The sequence below is a fragment of the Triturus cristatus genome, chromosome 7, assembly GCF_964204655.1.
Source record: "Triturus cristatus chromosome 7, aTriCri1.1, whole genome shotgun sequence".
Lineage (NCBI taxonomy): Eukaryota > Metazoa > Chordata > Amphibia > Caudata > Salamandridae > Triturus > Triturus cristatus.
Window position 1 is genome coordinate 138,679,167 of NC_140590.1, and position 16,457 is coordinate 138,695,623.

Genomic DNA, 16,457 nt, shown 5'->3' on the forward strand with positions numbered 1-16,457 from the left:
CCCTGACCTGCTTGCTTTGTATTCTTTTCGTTATTTGATGTCTGATTACTGTGCCCCTAGTGTTGCACTGCCCCTGATTTCTGCTTGCTTGTATTCTTCTGCGTTTTTCTTGCGTTATTCACTGCCTGCTTATTGTGCCCCTGTTGCTGCTCTGATTCTCCCCTGTTCCCACCACTGCTGCCAATGTGGCCCCACCCGACCCAGCCGCTCCCGCCCCCCTGCCTCTGCTCCCGCCCCCCTCTCCTACATATGGCGACCGCTGCATGGTTGCATAGCGCCTGGACTGCGCCCAGCGCCAGAGCCCCTGGCCGCCACAAACGCCACGTCGCCCGACTCCGCTACGACACCAACACCCTCCACGCACTCAACGCCGGTCGATCCTCCACCTGCTTACAGGTCACCCTGAAGCTCACCCACGGATCCTTCACCTGCCGAAACTGCAGCTACACCTGCCAGTGCACACCTGCACGTCCTGCCCACCCCACCAAAGCAGACCACAACCATCTCAGATGCATACTACTCAACACCCGCTCAGTCCACAAGCACGCCGTAGAACTCTGGGACCTGCTTGATTCATCCTCCCCGGACGTCGCCTTCCTGACGGAGACCTGGATGAATGCCTCCTCAGCGCCCGACATAGCCATAGCCATCCCGGACGGCTACAAGATCACCTGCAGGGACCGAAACAACAAACCAGGAGGAGGAATCTCCATCGTCCACAGGAACACCATCAGAATTTCGACCAACACCGAAGACTCCCTCAGCATGGCCGAACACCTACACTTCCAGATCCACGTCAATCACAACACCACCCTCAGAGGAACCCTCACCTACAGACCCCCGGGACCCCGACCGCAGTTCAGCGACTCCATCACCGACCTCATCAGCACGCATGCCCTCACCTCCACAGACTACATTCTCCTCAGAGACCTGAACTTCCACCTCGAGAATGCAAACAACAGCAACTCCACAACCCTGATCGACAACCTTGGACTCCAACAGCTTGTCACGACACCCACCCACTCCGCCAGACACACCCTCGACCCCATCTTCTGCGCCAGCAACCACAGCACCTTCAGCCACACCACCGAACTCCACTGGACTGACCCCCACTGCATCCACTTCTCCTTCGAGAAACATACCGCGCACAACCAACCGTAACGAATCCCACACTGCAGCTGGAACAAAGTCACTGAAGACCAGCTTATCACCACGCTCGCCCGAGACCCTCCATCCGAGCCCTCAGACACCAACACAGTGGCCCACAACTTCAGACAATGGATCGATGACAGCGCCATCACCCTCGCCCCGATCAGGAAACCCTCAAACAGGCGCACCGACACGAGAGCCATCTGGTTCAACGCTGACCTCCAGACTTCCAAGCAAACCTGCCGAAGACTAGAGAAGCAGTGGCACCACGACCAGACACCAGACAACCACGTAGCCCTCAAGAACGCCAGACGCAAGCACCACCAACTCCTCCAATCCGCCAAAAGGACCTCCTTCAAGGAGCGCATCGACATCAACGCACACAACAGCAAAGAGCTCTTCAATATCATGAAAGAACTCGCCACCCCCAGTTCCAGCTCCAATGACATCCCGCCGTCGCAAAAACTCTGCGACTCCCTGGCCACCTTCTTCCATCGCAAGATTGCAGATATCCACGACAGCTTTGACACCCAGACACCGACAACAGACGCCGACACCCCAGACTCAATGCCCACCAAACACACCAACCTCCTGCTCTCCTGGAACAACGTCAACGATGAAGACACCATCAAAATCATGAACACCATCCACTTCGGCTCACCTCAGACCCCTGCCCACACCACATCTTCAACAAAGCAAGCTCCATCATCGCACCCCAACTCCAGAAGATCATCAACAGCTCCTTCGAGACTGCTACCTTTCCGGAGAGCTGGAAACACGCCGAAATCAACGCCCTACTCAAGAAACCCACGGCGGACCCAAAGGACCTCAAGAACTTTTGACCCATCTCCCTGCTCCCGTTCCTGGCGAAAGTCATTGAGAAGACCGCCAACAGACAACTGACCCACTTCCTTGAGGAGAACAACATCCTGGACTCCTCCCAATCTGGCTTCCGAAGCAATCACAGCACCGAAACCACCCTCATCGCCGCCACCGACGTCATAAGGCCCTGCTTGACAATGGCAAAACCGCGGCCCTCATCCTCCTGTACCTCTCGGCCGCCTTCGACACTGTCTGCCACCACACCCTGTGCACACGCCTCCATGACGGAGGGATCCGTGACAAAACCCTGAACTGGATCACCTCCTTCCTCACCGGCAGAACCCAGAGAGTCCGCCTCCCCCCATTCAGATTTGAAGCCACCACGATCACCTGCGGCGTACCCCAAGGATCATCCCTCAGCCGGACCCTTTTCAACATCTACATGGCACCTCTCGCCAACATCGTCCGAGCGCACCACCTCAACATCATCTCGTACGCCGATGACACCCAGCTGATCCTCTCCCTCACCAAGGACCTGGCCACTGTCAAATCCAACCTCCAAGAGGGAATGAAGGCCGTCACAGAGTGGATGAAGACCAGCCACCTGAAACTGAACTCTGACAAGACGGAGGTCCTCATCCTCATCTCCAGCCCCTCCGCGTGGGACGACTCCCGGTGTCTGGCCATGCTGGGAACTGTCCCGACACCCACCAACCACGCTCGCAACCTGGGGTTTATCCTGGACTCTCCGCTCTCTATGACCCAGCAAGTCAACGCGGTCTCCTCCTCCTGCTTCAACACCCTCCGCATACTCCGCAAGATCTACAGATGGATCCCCACCGAAACCAGAAGGACAGTCACACAAGCCCTCGTCAGCAGCAGGCTGGACTACGGCAACGCCCTCTACGCAGGAACCATGGCCAAACTCCAGAAAAGACTTCAACGCATACAAAACACCTCTGCACGCCTCATCCTCGTAATCCCTCGCCACAGCCACATCACCGCCCATCTAAAAGACCTGCACTGGCTCCCGGTCAACAAGAGGATCATCTTCAGGCTCACAAAGCACTCTACAACGCCGGACCAGCATACCTCAACAAACGACTCACCTTCTACACCCCGAACCGCCAGCTTCGCTCCGCGGACCTCGCCCTCGCCACCGTCCCACGCATCCGTCGAACAACCACCGGTGGCAGATCATTCTCCCACCTCACCGCCAAGACATGGAACACCCTCCCCACCCACCTGCGACAAACCCAGGACCTGCTGACCTTCAGGAAACTTCTCAAGACCTGGCTGTTTGATCAGTAGCTGCTTCTCCCTCCCCCCCCCCCAGTGCCTTGAGACCCTCACGGGTGAGTAGCACGCTTTACAAATGTTTTGATTGATTGATTGATTAATATCAGGGGGCACTGTGACTTGAAATAACTTATAGGTTTAAAAACAACTGCTGCAGAGTTCTTTGTGTGTCCTGCACTTTTTTGGCAACAATATAAATGTCAAGATAACTGGTAATTCATGTTCCTGCCGAAGAGAGGTTGAGTTTTCTCAAGTGGCAGTTTTGACTCATTAAAAAAGTAGCACACAAGGTTAATGTGCCTGCTGCAAAGAATGCGTACTATACAGATCACAGAATTGCATTTTTTTGTATTTAGCTCAGCGGATTCCTGCTTTTCTTACAGAGATCCTTTTGTTACATGCACTGCATACATTTTATAATCCTAATATAGCACAGTGAGAATGAGCTGTCAACAAGAAAGCATTCTTTTGGGTAGAAATAAACTCTTATTAGTAAAGCCAGCACCACCCACGCTGGTACCTTTCAAATCTTGAGTTTGTGCTTCTCCAGACTAAGCATCCTGAGAATATACTGCCCATCAGTATGGATGACATGTGTCTCCTACACCTTGGAGTCCTCGTTTCTGTGTTTGATAATCTACTCCTCCAGCCTTCAATACAACCTCCCCCAGCACCTATGGCCATCAACTGCAGGGCATGACACGATGCCAGGCCCTGTTCCACCCTCCTTTGCACCCAATACCCCTTGTAAATGTCCTTTGTCCATGCCCTGCAGGTGTTGGTCTCGGGACTTGGCTGTGCCATGCATAGTTGCACTGTGATTTTTTTCAGTTCTTGCAAAAAAAGGTTTTACAAAACTTTGCAAATCTATTTATCTATGAATCCGAATCCAGATCCGATAATCCAGCGGGAAAAACCCCTAAGGGTATCCAAGCTTTGGGGGCTATCGGGGCGATCAAGTGAGCTATTGCCCAGAGCTGATCTGCCGCTGGAGTCAGGGATCGAACCGTGACCCCCAAGCTCCGGAGTAAGGCGCTCTTGCCACTGCGCCACACTTCGGCAGCAGGGAGGACTGGAGCAGTGGCTGGCCAGACACTCTAAAGTGTGCATGTCAGTTTGGCTGGCTGTCTTGGGACATGCGCACTTTGAAGCTCTCCAACCCGAGCTATCTTAGACAGCTGGTTGGAGAGCAAGCACAGGCCTCCAGGGCCTGAAGGAGCATCCAGCCAAAAAGCTCCATCCAATTCTGGTGCTACTCTCAATCTGGTTAATAGCTTGAGAGCAATGTCTGCATTGGTTAGGGAAGCTCTTTGATTTGTGCCATAGACTGCAGAAGAACACCGAGGAGGACACACAGCCCGTGGGCAGCACCATTTTATTTTGCTTATTTCAAATGTTAGTGTAATGCATGTCAGCATAGTGATTTAGTTTATGTTTATGATGCTTGTTGTTTTATTTTGGGCTTTTGGCAGAAGGGGTTGTTTTATTTTGCTTTTTAAAAAGCGATGGGGCACTTTGCTTGCCCTACTGCTTCCAAAGGTTACGAGCCGCCCCTGCATAATTGTGAGGGAAGGGTAATCCAGTATTTTGCACTATTTTCTTACAGGACACGAACAGCAGCAGCTGGTAGCTGCTGACTCTCTCCTAGGGGTATATTAACAAGGGCTTTATCTCCGCTTTTTTGGCTTTAAAAGCCAAAGAAGCGGAGATAAAAATATCGCCCTATCAACAACAGGGTGCTAACATGCAAAATCGCATGTTAGCACCCTTTTTCACTACGCTTCCCTTTGCATCTCTAATGAGATGGGCGTTCCAGACCAAAATAATAGGAGAAATGTCACTAAGCGACATTTCTCCTATTATCAAGCTTCACGCTAACCCTGTTAGAGACAAAAAAGCAGCGCTAACCACGGTTAACGCTGCTTTTTTACGTCTGCTAATTTTCAGATTTAGCCATGTAATCCAAAGGGAGGTGGATTACATGGCTAAATCCACCATGGGCTATCAACAAGGATATCCCTATCCTTGTAGTTTTATCGCTGCATTACCAGCGATAACCTCCCAAAATGCCGCTATCGCTGGATTTTTTATCATCTAGGCGGTAAGCGTTGTTAATAACGCGATAACCAGGCGATATTATCCAGTGATAGCGGGCGTTAAAAATATTAACGCTAAGCGCCCTTAGCGTTAATTTTCCCTGTTCCTTGTTAATATGCCCCGAAGTTTGTTGTTTCTGGTATCCTGTGGTAGGATTTTTGCCCAAGATTACTTTTAATTGCTCAAACTGAAGTAACTGCATAATTCTGTCATTTTGCATCACAAGAGTAATGCGCAAGAACTGCTGACATTACTCCAATTCCTTCGGGGTAATTGCAATTCTGCTCAGGCCTAGAAGGAAGAACCTTGCAGATGTGATACCTCATTAAACGTTATTGAAGTGACATGGGCTGCTTTCCAGCAAATCATACCTCTCACTGTGCCGAATCATTGGCTCGGAGCCAGTCTCATGTGAGCGTCACTCTTCTTTCTGAGGCATCAGCCAGTCTGGACAGGAACCCATAGACCGCTAATCCAATCAGCCCCAGCCTCCCAGTGAACGAGACACACTCCTAGTTGATGAGACTGCAGTACCAGACAGCCATGTTTAGGAACTGTCATGCAGCACATTAATTGTGGGAAGTGCTGCCAGTGTCACATCCCATGACATTAGAGCATCCACTACAGAAATTCACAAGTAAGTTGGATACTGCTTTCAATCCCAGTAGATGCATCAGACTTTCATCTTTCCAAAGTCAAAAAGAAGCCTGCACCTTGAGAGGATACCAATTGAACAAGCAGTGGCATAGCCAATAGGTCTCACCTTTGGGACCTTATAAGTGTTTAGCCATGCAACAGTTGCATAACTAAATACTTATAAGGTCCCAAAAGCGAGACCTATTGGCTATGCAAAGCGGCCGCGATCACGATCAAACATCAAAGTGAAAGTAATCGTGGTAAAGCGCGGCGCGCGCGCCTGCACACATGCACTGTAGCTCTAGGCTGGCCTGGTAGCACTTTTTGGAGCCCTCTCAATAAGTCTCGCCAGACCAGCGCATGCGCTGGGTCAGGCGAGACCTAAAAAGGGCACCCAATAAGTCTACTGATTATTATTATTTCCAACCATAAGTCGAATTAGAAATGATTGACTAGGGATCGATTTCATACAGAGTGGGTCAGGCTACATGTTTTTTAAGTTTGTGTTCACTGTCACAAGCACGTTCAGTGCACATCCCACTTATGGTTACTTATACATACAATGTACTGTAGTACTGTTATAACTACTTGCAAATAAGAACCTTTGCTTTTCTAAGAATTTCTTTGGGTCTCCCTTCTTTCCAATTCTCCTTTTGATGAATTCTGTTTGTTCAAATTGCCATGTGAAATAATTTCCGATTGAGGCATTGTTTTCAGTAAAGTGCAGCCATGGGGAGTAAAGCTCAATTTACAGAAGATGTTGAGTTCATTTCGAAGCAGTCACAGCATCTAGGAAAAGGACAGCATTTTGACAAATTACCTGTGCCTTAAAGTCAGGTCTGTGGTTCTGCTCCTGGCCTTCATGGCAGCCTTTGATTGGTGTCTGTAAAAATGAAAAAGTCAGAAAATGAAGGCTCTCAACTATTCCACATTGTAGGACAAGTTCCTCTGCCCAAGACAGCATTGTTACTTGCACTTTCCCACATAGTCATCTTTAGTAACTTTCCCAAAGCATCACCACATTAAAGCCGTGGTCCATCACATGATAAATGCTGTTTACTTGAGATACTAGTCTAATCAGCAACGTCCACTTACAAGAAACTCGACTCACCCAGAAACAGTCTACTCAGCTGCTTCATCATAAACTCTCTTTTTAATGTGCCCATCTGTTAAGAAACACTCCCCCTCCAAGATGTCTACCTTATGATATGATATGAAGGGTATTTATAGAGCGCAGCAAATGCCCAAAGGCGTCAAGGCGCTAGGGTCGCAATGATAAGGGTCAACCCACGATTAGTGAACACACTGTCTAGCAAAAAAAGAACTATAGTATGAAAAGCCAGGTCTTTATAATTCTTCCTGAAGGGGCTGTGAGCTCTAATGTCGGTCACACGACTTGGCTGCGAGTTCCATAGTCTTGCTGCCAAGAAGGTTCTCCCTACCCATTTCTTCTTCTCAAATCTGGACACTGTCATCAATTTGAGAGGAGCAGAGTGAAGATTCCTACCATGGACGTAACTATGAAACATAGCCCTAAGTCCTGCCGGACAGCTCTGGTAGAGGGCCTTATACACTGAGCAGACGAGTTTGAACATAATACATTTTCTTATGGGCTGTCAGTGAATGTGTTCTAGCCCATTGGTCACTGACTGCCGTTTGGGAATGTCCAAGGTGAGCCAGGTCAGTGCATTATGCACTGGCTGTAATTTAGCTTGGGTGTTCTTGTTGTTGTCTAAATATAGGGCATTACAGTCATCAATTCTAGACATGACTAGTGCCAAAGCTACTTGTTTCTGTACAGCAAGGGGAATAAAGGGAAACATTTTCTTTAACATCCTGATCAACCAGAAACACGTTGTTGCCACACAATTGACCCGGAGGTCTAAGGAGAGGTGACAGTCCAGTAGAATCCCCAGGTTTTTAGCCCTTTCGGTAGACATAGGTATAATGCCTAATGTCTCTGGTCACAAACTGTGATTCCAGATGGAGGTTTCATTTCCAAACGGCAGCACCTCAGACGTTTTCTTCCAAGATGTCCACATTATTAGAAACTCTCTAACATGTCCACCTCATTAGGAACACCCAACTTCAAAGATGTCTGTCTCATTAGAAACACACTCCTTTCAAGATGTCAATCTCATTAGAAACACTCTCCTTCCAAAATGTCAATCTCATTAGAAACACTCTCCTTCCAAAATGTCAATCTCATTAGAAACACTCTCCTTCCAAGATGTCTGCCTCATAAAAACAGGCTCTACTTCCAAGATGTCCACTTCATTACAAACGCACTCCTTCCAAGATGTCTTTCTCATTAGAAACGTTCTACTTACAAGATGTTAGTCTTATTAGAAACACTCATCTTCCAAGGTGTCCCCCTCATTAGAAAGGTATGTATGGGGCACTTGTATAGTGCACTGTTACTCCAAGGAGTGTCCTGGCACTCTGCACCTCTGGTGTCAGCTGGCCAATAAGACCAAACCATTAATCCTGATTAAAGAGTCACGTTTCAGTTTCTTTCGAAACAGGGCAGTAGTTGTAGTGGCCCGTAGCTCGAGATGCAGTTTGTTCCGAGCTAAAGGTCCAAAAAAGCAAAAGGACCTGCCTCCTGCCCAAGATGTCCCCCCAAATTAGAAACACTCTCCTTCCAAGATGTCAGTTTCATTATAAATGCTTGCCCTCCAAGATGTCAACACACATACCACTTTGTTTCCCTCAGTCTTTTGGTTCTTTTCAAAAGAGTTTTAACCTTATCATAGTATTGATTCATTGCAAGTGTAATGATGCACTTGCCCCTTTCCGCACTGCTTTTGAAATGTTGTATTTTTAATGTTTTAACAAATTCTAGCAATAAGGCTATATACAGATTCAATGCATAAAACACAGAACTACAACTTCATCCTATCTTTTATATTCACCATATTTTGCGGATTCCTCTCCACTATAGTTGCATCTTTGTATACAGTCAAACACAAATCAAAATAAACCATTGACACAATCTTATAGACCTGTGTCTACAATTTGCACATTTCATAAATAGATGAGTCTTTTGAAGTTTTCCCAATGCATTTCGGGATCTGAAAATCCCTTCTTCAGGGGAATAAAAACGACCCGTGTTCCTCTTCAACGCGTGATAGTAAATGCCACAATATCCTTGGTACCTGGAAACTTGTCAAAACTCCCGTGATGTTTCCAAACTATCTCTACTCGTCGCTGTGCACTTGCAAAAAATTGGTCAATTCTGCTTCGTGTCGCAAATATTATCCCGTATCTATTGCGTTCTAACAAACCTATATTTCAGTTTGAAACCTTATCATACTAAACATTCACGGGGACTATTAACAAGGGAAACTTGCACTTCTGAGTAATTTACATGTGTAAATTCAATTGTATACTTATGAGTTACTTTACTAATTTTGGCTATACCCCTTTATGTTATGATGTGTGAAGTTGTAGTCCGCAGCTAATCACCAGTGAGGGTATCCAGGCACTGAGTAGGGCAGGCTTGAGGGAGTGGAGGAGATCATGCCTGTTTTGTCTGGAAGAACCATGTCTTGAGGTTCCTTCGGAGGTCCATGAGGGAGGTGAAGGTTCTGAGATGTTTTGGGAGGTCATTCCAGGTCTTGGCTGTGAAGTATGAGAAAGAGCGTCCTCCGCATCTGGTCTTCTTGATGTAACAGAGGTGTGCTCCTGCCTGGGATGCAGATCGAAGGTGTCTGGTGTGAAGAACCAGGGCCTTATAGGCCTGGCGGCGCAGGGTACGCCTTAATCTCCTGAGTTCACCTGCTTTGTTGAACAGAGACACAGGACACTCTGTTGAGCGTAGAAGATCAGGTTTATTAGCTGCAGCTAAGTACAGTTGTCCCAGAAGTACATTCAGTATGTTCTTAGGAGACTGCCACTTTACTCTATGGCGCACAATCTTTTAAAGCACATAGATTCACCAAGAACACTCCCAATGCATTCATGATTAGCCAATGAGAAGAGTTTGAAAACAAGGTATAACCAATGAAAAAAGTTTGAAAACAAGATATAACCAATAAGAAAAGTTTGAAAGCAAGATATCAAGTAACCCAAATAAACCTCTTTTCCAACTGTTTTTGTCACCCCTCCCCACAAGTTAATCAGTGGTAGTATCTACAACTCAACTCGCAGGTGGCAGGACACATTTGTATGCTTTGGAGGACAGTTGTGAAATGACAGAATACAAGTAGAGAATAGCGAAGGCCAGAAGATAAGATAATGTCAGGAAAGAATGGTGCGTACCAACAGACAGTTGAAACAGGGATCAGTCGGACCAGACGGGGATTAGTGGGCTCAGCCAGTCCCTGACATCAGTCTTGTAAACAGAGGCAGGAGGTTATTTGACACGTTGCAGTGAGATCAGCAGAAAAACTTTGTTTATTGTGCTGCCTGAGTGAGGGCAACACAAAATGGCGGTGGAACACCAAATGGTGGCTAAATTGTGGAAATATGGATTTTTCCGATCAGTTATGTCCCCTATCTTGGACCCCAACGGTTTCATGTATGAATCATAAATACATGTATGTTCCCTCCAGTTCCAGTTATGAAGACGCAAACACATGTGTGTCCACCGCCAACATGCCCTCTTTCAGATCCGCCATGAATGGGCCGGATATTCCATTCCTAAGTACGAAAGGCCACCGGCTTTATATGGTTCACTTATGCCATTTTACAGTCCAGGCAAGTAGGCCCTGATTCTGCCATCAAGCTTTTCCTGCCTTCTGCCTCTGAGAGCTCCAGTCTGAGCCTGCATCTGTGACCGTGAACTTTGTCTCATTCCCTGCGCGGCTCACGGTGCCTGACATCAGCTTGTTGCCTGCCAAAAGCTGTATTTCACCTTCGAAATTATCTGCTCCGCTCCCTGCCCAATGCATTCCTGTCTAGTAGTTTAAGTAAACATTCTTCCAGCTACCGAGCAAAGGCCCGGCTTCTCTGTCTTTATGCAAGTAATTCATAGCCCTATTATCATGGAAGACTTCTGCCCTCGCATCTAGTGTAGACACTTAGACGCTTGTACACGCACTAACAGTCAGTATAGTCAGTATAGAATAAGATTCTACTCTAAGAGACCTCTCTTTTGGATAACATAGTTCTTTAAACATAGGATGTTAGATATGATTTGGGATTAGGTTGACTTGACCCTCCAGACATCTGTCGCCACATGTAGAGTTAAATGTCAAATCCCCTTCACCCCCTAGTCGCACGTCAATCATACGTCATGCTGCTACGCGCGCATTTCTGCCAAGTATTTCTACTGACATTGCGAAATTCTTTCATGGAACCACCCTATTATGACATCATACCTGATGACGTTCTTTAGTTACACCCAGTTACGCCCACTTTTGCTACGCATGTATGTTTTATCTCTACTATCAATTGTTACGCCTCCTGCATTTGCTTCACTGTAATGCCTATTGTATAAAAGTGATTACTTATCAATAAAGTGTGTACTTCACTTCCTGAACCTCCGTGGTGATGGAACCTGGAGTCCACGATTTCGAAATCGTCCATTGGAATGAAGCCCATTCCGAACCTCTAATATCACGGATTTTGCCTCTTATTTTACTGAGCTATATTTATTATTTTTCTGTATCAAATTAAGTCCCGGTAATTAAATTATTTACCACATGAATGGCGCCCGAACAGGGACACTTTCTCATCTCACGCGCCGGCGGTGCGTTGCAGGCCCGGTCTCCTGCCACAGCTGGACGGACAACAACGCGTACCAGCAGGATTTCCTGTATCTCCCTCCGGTCAAGCGGGGGCGACTGAGGCTGCGATCAACACCCAGACGAGGCGGTGAGAAGTGCGAAGTATCCCGACCAGAGCCTAGCTGAGAGAGCAAGATCCGAGGTATACAGAGGCCCACCAAGTTCCGAAGTTCCGAAGTTCCGAGGTTTCCGATGTTCCGAAGTGTCCGAAGTTTTCGAGTCGAGTCCAGTTCAGTTCAGTTCCGTTCCGAGGCCTTCCGTTCCGAGCTACCCGGTGAGTACCATTACTGGGGAGGCGTTCTGGCGTGCACATAAGTTGTGCCGATCCAGACGGGTTTGGGTACACAAATCCGGTCTGCACTGTTTTAGCAGTGTATCTGTACTGTTTAGCAGTATATCTAGTATATCAAGTATATAAATTCAGAATAATTCAGTTAATGCCGAGGATTATGTTTTGTGATTAAGTTTTCTTAGATCGTCATCATCATTGTTGCTCATTTAAAACGTTAAATGTTAAATGTGTTAATACGTTCTGCATATTGTGGTGTGAATGACTGTTCATTATTGTGTTTATTGTATTAAGTTTGTTCAAGACCAAGTATCAGATCAGTTCTCAATATGCCGCTCTTTTCGAAACTAAGACAGATCACAACTAGAAAAGGGGTACTCGAAGAAGCTGTTCCCATTCCTCCTAGGGACACTCCAGGGTACTTCATGTATCATAAACATGGCCTAGACGCCATATTATTTCTTGATCTATGGGTAGACTACACTAAGGAATTACCAGAAAGTCAGAGGTGGCCCGCAGCTGGGACCTGGGATGCAGATTGCATCGTGAAAGTAGAGGAAGAATTATGGAAAAGGAAAGCTAGACAATCACAGAAAGACGCCATTGAATTATGGCGTAAAGAATCGTATAGACGTACAGAAAAAGCACGTAGACAGGAAGAGAAGAGTAAGGAAAATTCAAATAAAGTCCGAGAAAATCTATTAATTGAAGAAGGTACACGAGTGAAATCAGAACAAGTAGACAGACAAAGAAATGCCCTTATGAATGGTATGTATCCCCTTCTGGCCGAGGGATTACCTAAGGCTACCCCGGAGATACCAAAAGACTTGCCACCCCCATTGTTCCCAATAAAAATGCATCCTAAGGGGCATCCTAGAACAGCAGAAGATGTTTTTCTTTCCTCATATTTAGATGAAGCAGCTCCCGAGTATGCTAACCCCGCCCCACATAGACCGTCTGCCGGGGAGGTTCAACGCCAAGATCCTGTATCTGTATCCCTACGGCATCAAATCCTGACACAAGTTCCGGCAAGCACATCTGTTTCCACATCTGTTCCTACAGCCGCTTCTACAGCTGTGTCCACACCTATAGTTGCTGTATCGCGTTCAACGAATCCTTTCACGCCCGATACCCCAGACGGGGCTACCGGAGGTGCTACCAACATCTTTTCTACGCCACCCAGAATAAATAAACTTACTTTTCAAGAATCAGCACATCCACGTACCCCCAAACTCATAAATTCCCGTACACTTAAGGAACTTCTTGTAGATTGTAGATATGACCCTGTGCCCGGAAAAGAGGACGAAATGATCCTGGCATCATTACGTATCAGACGAGCTGCGGTGTATTTAGGAAAGCTACCAGGAATGACTATGCATCTAGATAATATATATCATTTTGTCCAAACAGGGCGAGATTCTGAATGTATTAACAGAGCTATGGAATACCAGAAAGTGGAGATACAGGGGGAACTGTTACGTTTCCTCATAAATTGTGTAATCAGAAATCAAGACCGACCGGGGGTAGATCCGGAAATAATGCAAACCCTTACCAGATGGAGCCAGAATATATCAGAAGGGAGACATGATAGGCAAAAATGTATAATAGCCATGTGCCGAAAGATCCGTAAAGAAATAGAACGCCTACACGAAGAGAGATTAGCGGTAGACCAGTTTGAACAAAATGAAGAGGAGGAAGGATCAGGACTGCCCACAGGACAGTCAGAAACCATAGCCTATGTAGGTAGAGGAAGATCTTGTAATAGTACTAGATGTTTCACTGACCCGATACGTCCGATATGTCCAGATAATAACAGGAATTTCCATACACCTATAATAAATCTAAGGTCCCCCGAGCATTCGTTCCAAGCCGCTGACAAATTACTCCAAGAACGAAGGGGTTACCATTTACTCGATTCTATGGATGAACAAGAATTAGCCAGGTCAGCCGTTCATTGGGTTGACAGTCCCGGAAAATATGGTGATGATACAGTAGCACACACATTTTTGAACCTCACCCCAGATGAACAGCGTTTAGCTGGGATTTATATGATTCAACAACTTCTTATACTTTATAAAAGTCAACATTCCGATCCTGGTCCGTTACCTGATATATTGACTGAATTACTCACGAATAGATGGAGAGGTTCAGGTACTAAGTTAATTAGAGAAATACTAGAATCAAGAAAGCAGTACATCCTTTTTGTATGCCCAGAACATGTCTCACTGCCCATCAAGGAAAGAACGACGTATTACATGGACAGACAGAATCCCTTACGAGAAGTACACCCAATAAAGGGCGAGGACAATCAGTTTAAACGTGTATATGTATATACGCCCATATCGAAAATAGAATTGTTAGAAATGAAGAAAGTGGTACCCAGTCATGACAAAGACCCAGCGGGTTTTCACCGAGAAATTAAAGACATGTTACTCATGGGAGAGTATACCTATCCCGACATTATGACAATATTAAAGGTATTAATGCCTGCTGGCATTTATGAAAAACTCAAGGAAAAAGAGTGGGAGGTGGGAGACCAAAAGATAGACTGGACAGCATTAGAAAATGAAGAAAGGGCCCGAGGTCCAGGTTCGGGGCTTGGGGATAAAACTAAAGCACTACCAGGTTTACTAGTACAGGTACTGCCACGTTTATTAACCACGAAAAAGGAAGACTGGGGTGCAATCTCAGCCTGTAAACAAAAGCAAGATGAAGACACTAGTGATTTCTATGCCCGATTCGAAAAATGTTTTGGTATAAATAGTGGTATAAAAGCAAGTAGCGAGTCATACCCACATCTGTTTGTGACAAAATTAGTTGAAAATTCCTTGCCCCAGGTGAAGAATAGAGTATTAAAATTCGAGAGTACTTGGCAAGGTAATACCCCATCACAAATGTTACAAATGTTACAGTACCATTACAATAGAATTAGAGAGGAACAAGAACATGAACAGAAACGCATGAAAGACACAAAAATGAAAATGCTAGTCTCCCAGACAGTTCCAGCTGAAGGTCATAAAAAGGGTACGACACAGTCCGGTGATTCAGCAGGACCTGTAAAAGGGACATGCAACTATTGTAAACAACCAGGTCATTACATACACGATTGCCCAGTCTTGAAGCGTAATATCGCCACAGGTAAAACACAAGAAAGACCACGGCCACCTAGACAGGATCAGAATGAACAAGGAGCACCGCAGCATGCCCAGTCCATGCCAGCTCCACAACAGTCTATACAGTTTGTGCCAGCTGCACCAGCGCTGCCTGTTGCTGCCACACAAACCACGACACGACAGCTGTACCAGACCGCACAGTATGACTATCCTGATTATCAACGATACGCATGAACCAGCCTAGAGAGGGAAGTTGACTTACCCCTTATCGAGGTCCCGGTAGACCAAGAAGGACCTTATGTACATAGTGAACTATTAGGCCAAGATAGAAAATTTTTACTTGATACAGGGGCAAGTCGAACAACTATAAAACGTAGTGAAGTTCCAGGGGCACCCCTCTCAGGCTCACAGAATATTTCCCTTGGTTTTTCAGGAAAACCTATTGTTAATGAAGTATCACAGCCTCTTCCACTTACGATAGGACCCTTGACCCGAACTACAGATTTATTGCTTACTGAATCATGTCCAGAAAACTTGTTAGGTATAAAAACACTGAAAGCTCTAGGAGCTATAATATGTTGTTCTCCGGAAGGAGTAAGATTGTTTTTACGTGATTTCAAAGGTCACTATGTGTCTTGAGACATGGATCCCCGACTACAGACTTTACCTACACATTTATGGGCACAAGGCCCTACTGATGTGGGTTGCATGAATATTACACCATATCGAGTTACACTAAAGGCAGGAGTGGTACTACCACGAATGCGACAATACAAGTTACCACCAGATGCTGTAGTGGCTTTACTACAAATCATTGACGAGCTCATTGCCCAAGGAGTGGTTGTGGAAACAGACTCCAATGTATGTAATTCCCCGATAATTCCGATTCTTAAACGAACAGATCCAAAGGCCCCGCCAGTATATCGATTGGTTATTGATCTGCGCGAATTGAACAAATGCATTGTGCCACAATTCCCTGTGGTCCCAGACATCTCGTCATTACTGACAGCTATTGATTCCGGAGCAACATTCTTTACTGTAATTGATCTCAAGAATGCCTTTTTCAGCGTCCCAATAGATCCGGAAAGCCAATACTTGTTCGGATTTAGTTTAAATGGACGTAGCTTTAAATTCACACGCGCACCTCAAGGATTTACAGAAAGCCCCAGCATCTATAGCCAAGCACTGAAACGAGAACTCGACAGTATCCACATGCCAGTCAACACTGCCCTGCTTCAATATGTCGATGATCTGCTGATCACCGCTAGAAACGAACCTGAATGTGAGAAAGCATCACTGACGGTATTACAATTTTTGGCC

The 16,457-nt window shown here is 46.2% G+C and overlaps 1 protein-coding gene across 3 annotated transcripts in view; it reads right to left on the reverse strand.

The window, feature by feature from the left end:
* LOC146809046 (free fatty acid receptor 2-like) overlaps positions 1–16,457 on the reverse strand; it is a 163,176-nt gene that overhangs the window by 32,122 nt on the left and 114,597 nt on the right. For all 3 annotated transcript variants that reach the window (XM_085615852.1, XM_085615854.1, XM_085615853.1), the window contains one exon: positions 6,824–6,886. The gene's annotated coding sequence lies outside the window, so the exon portion shown is untranslated. The remainder of the gene's footprint in view (positions 1–6,823; positions 6,887–16,457) is intronic.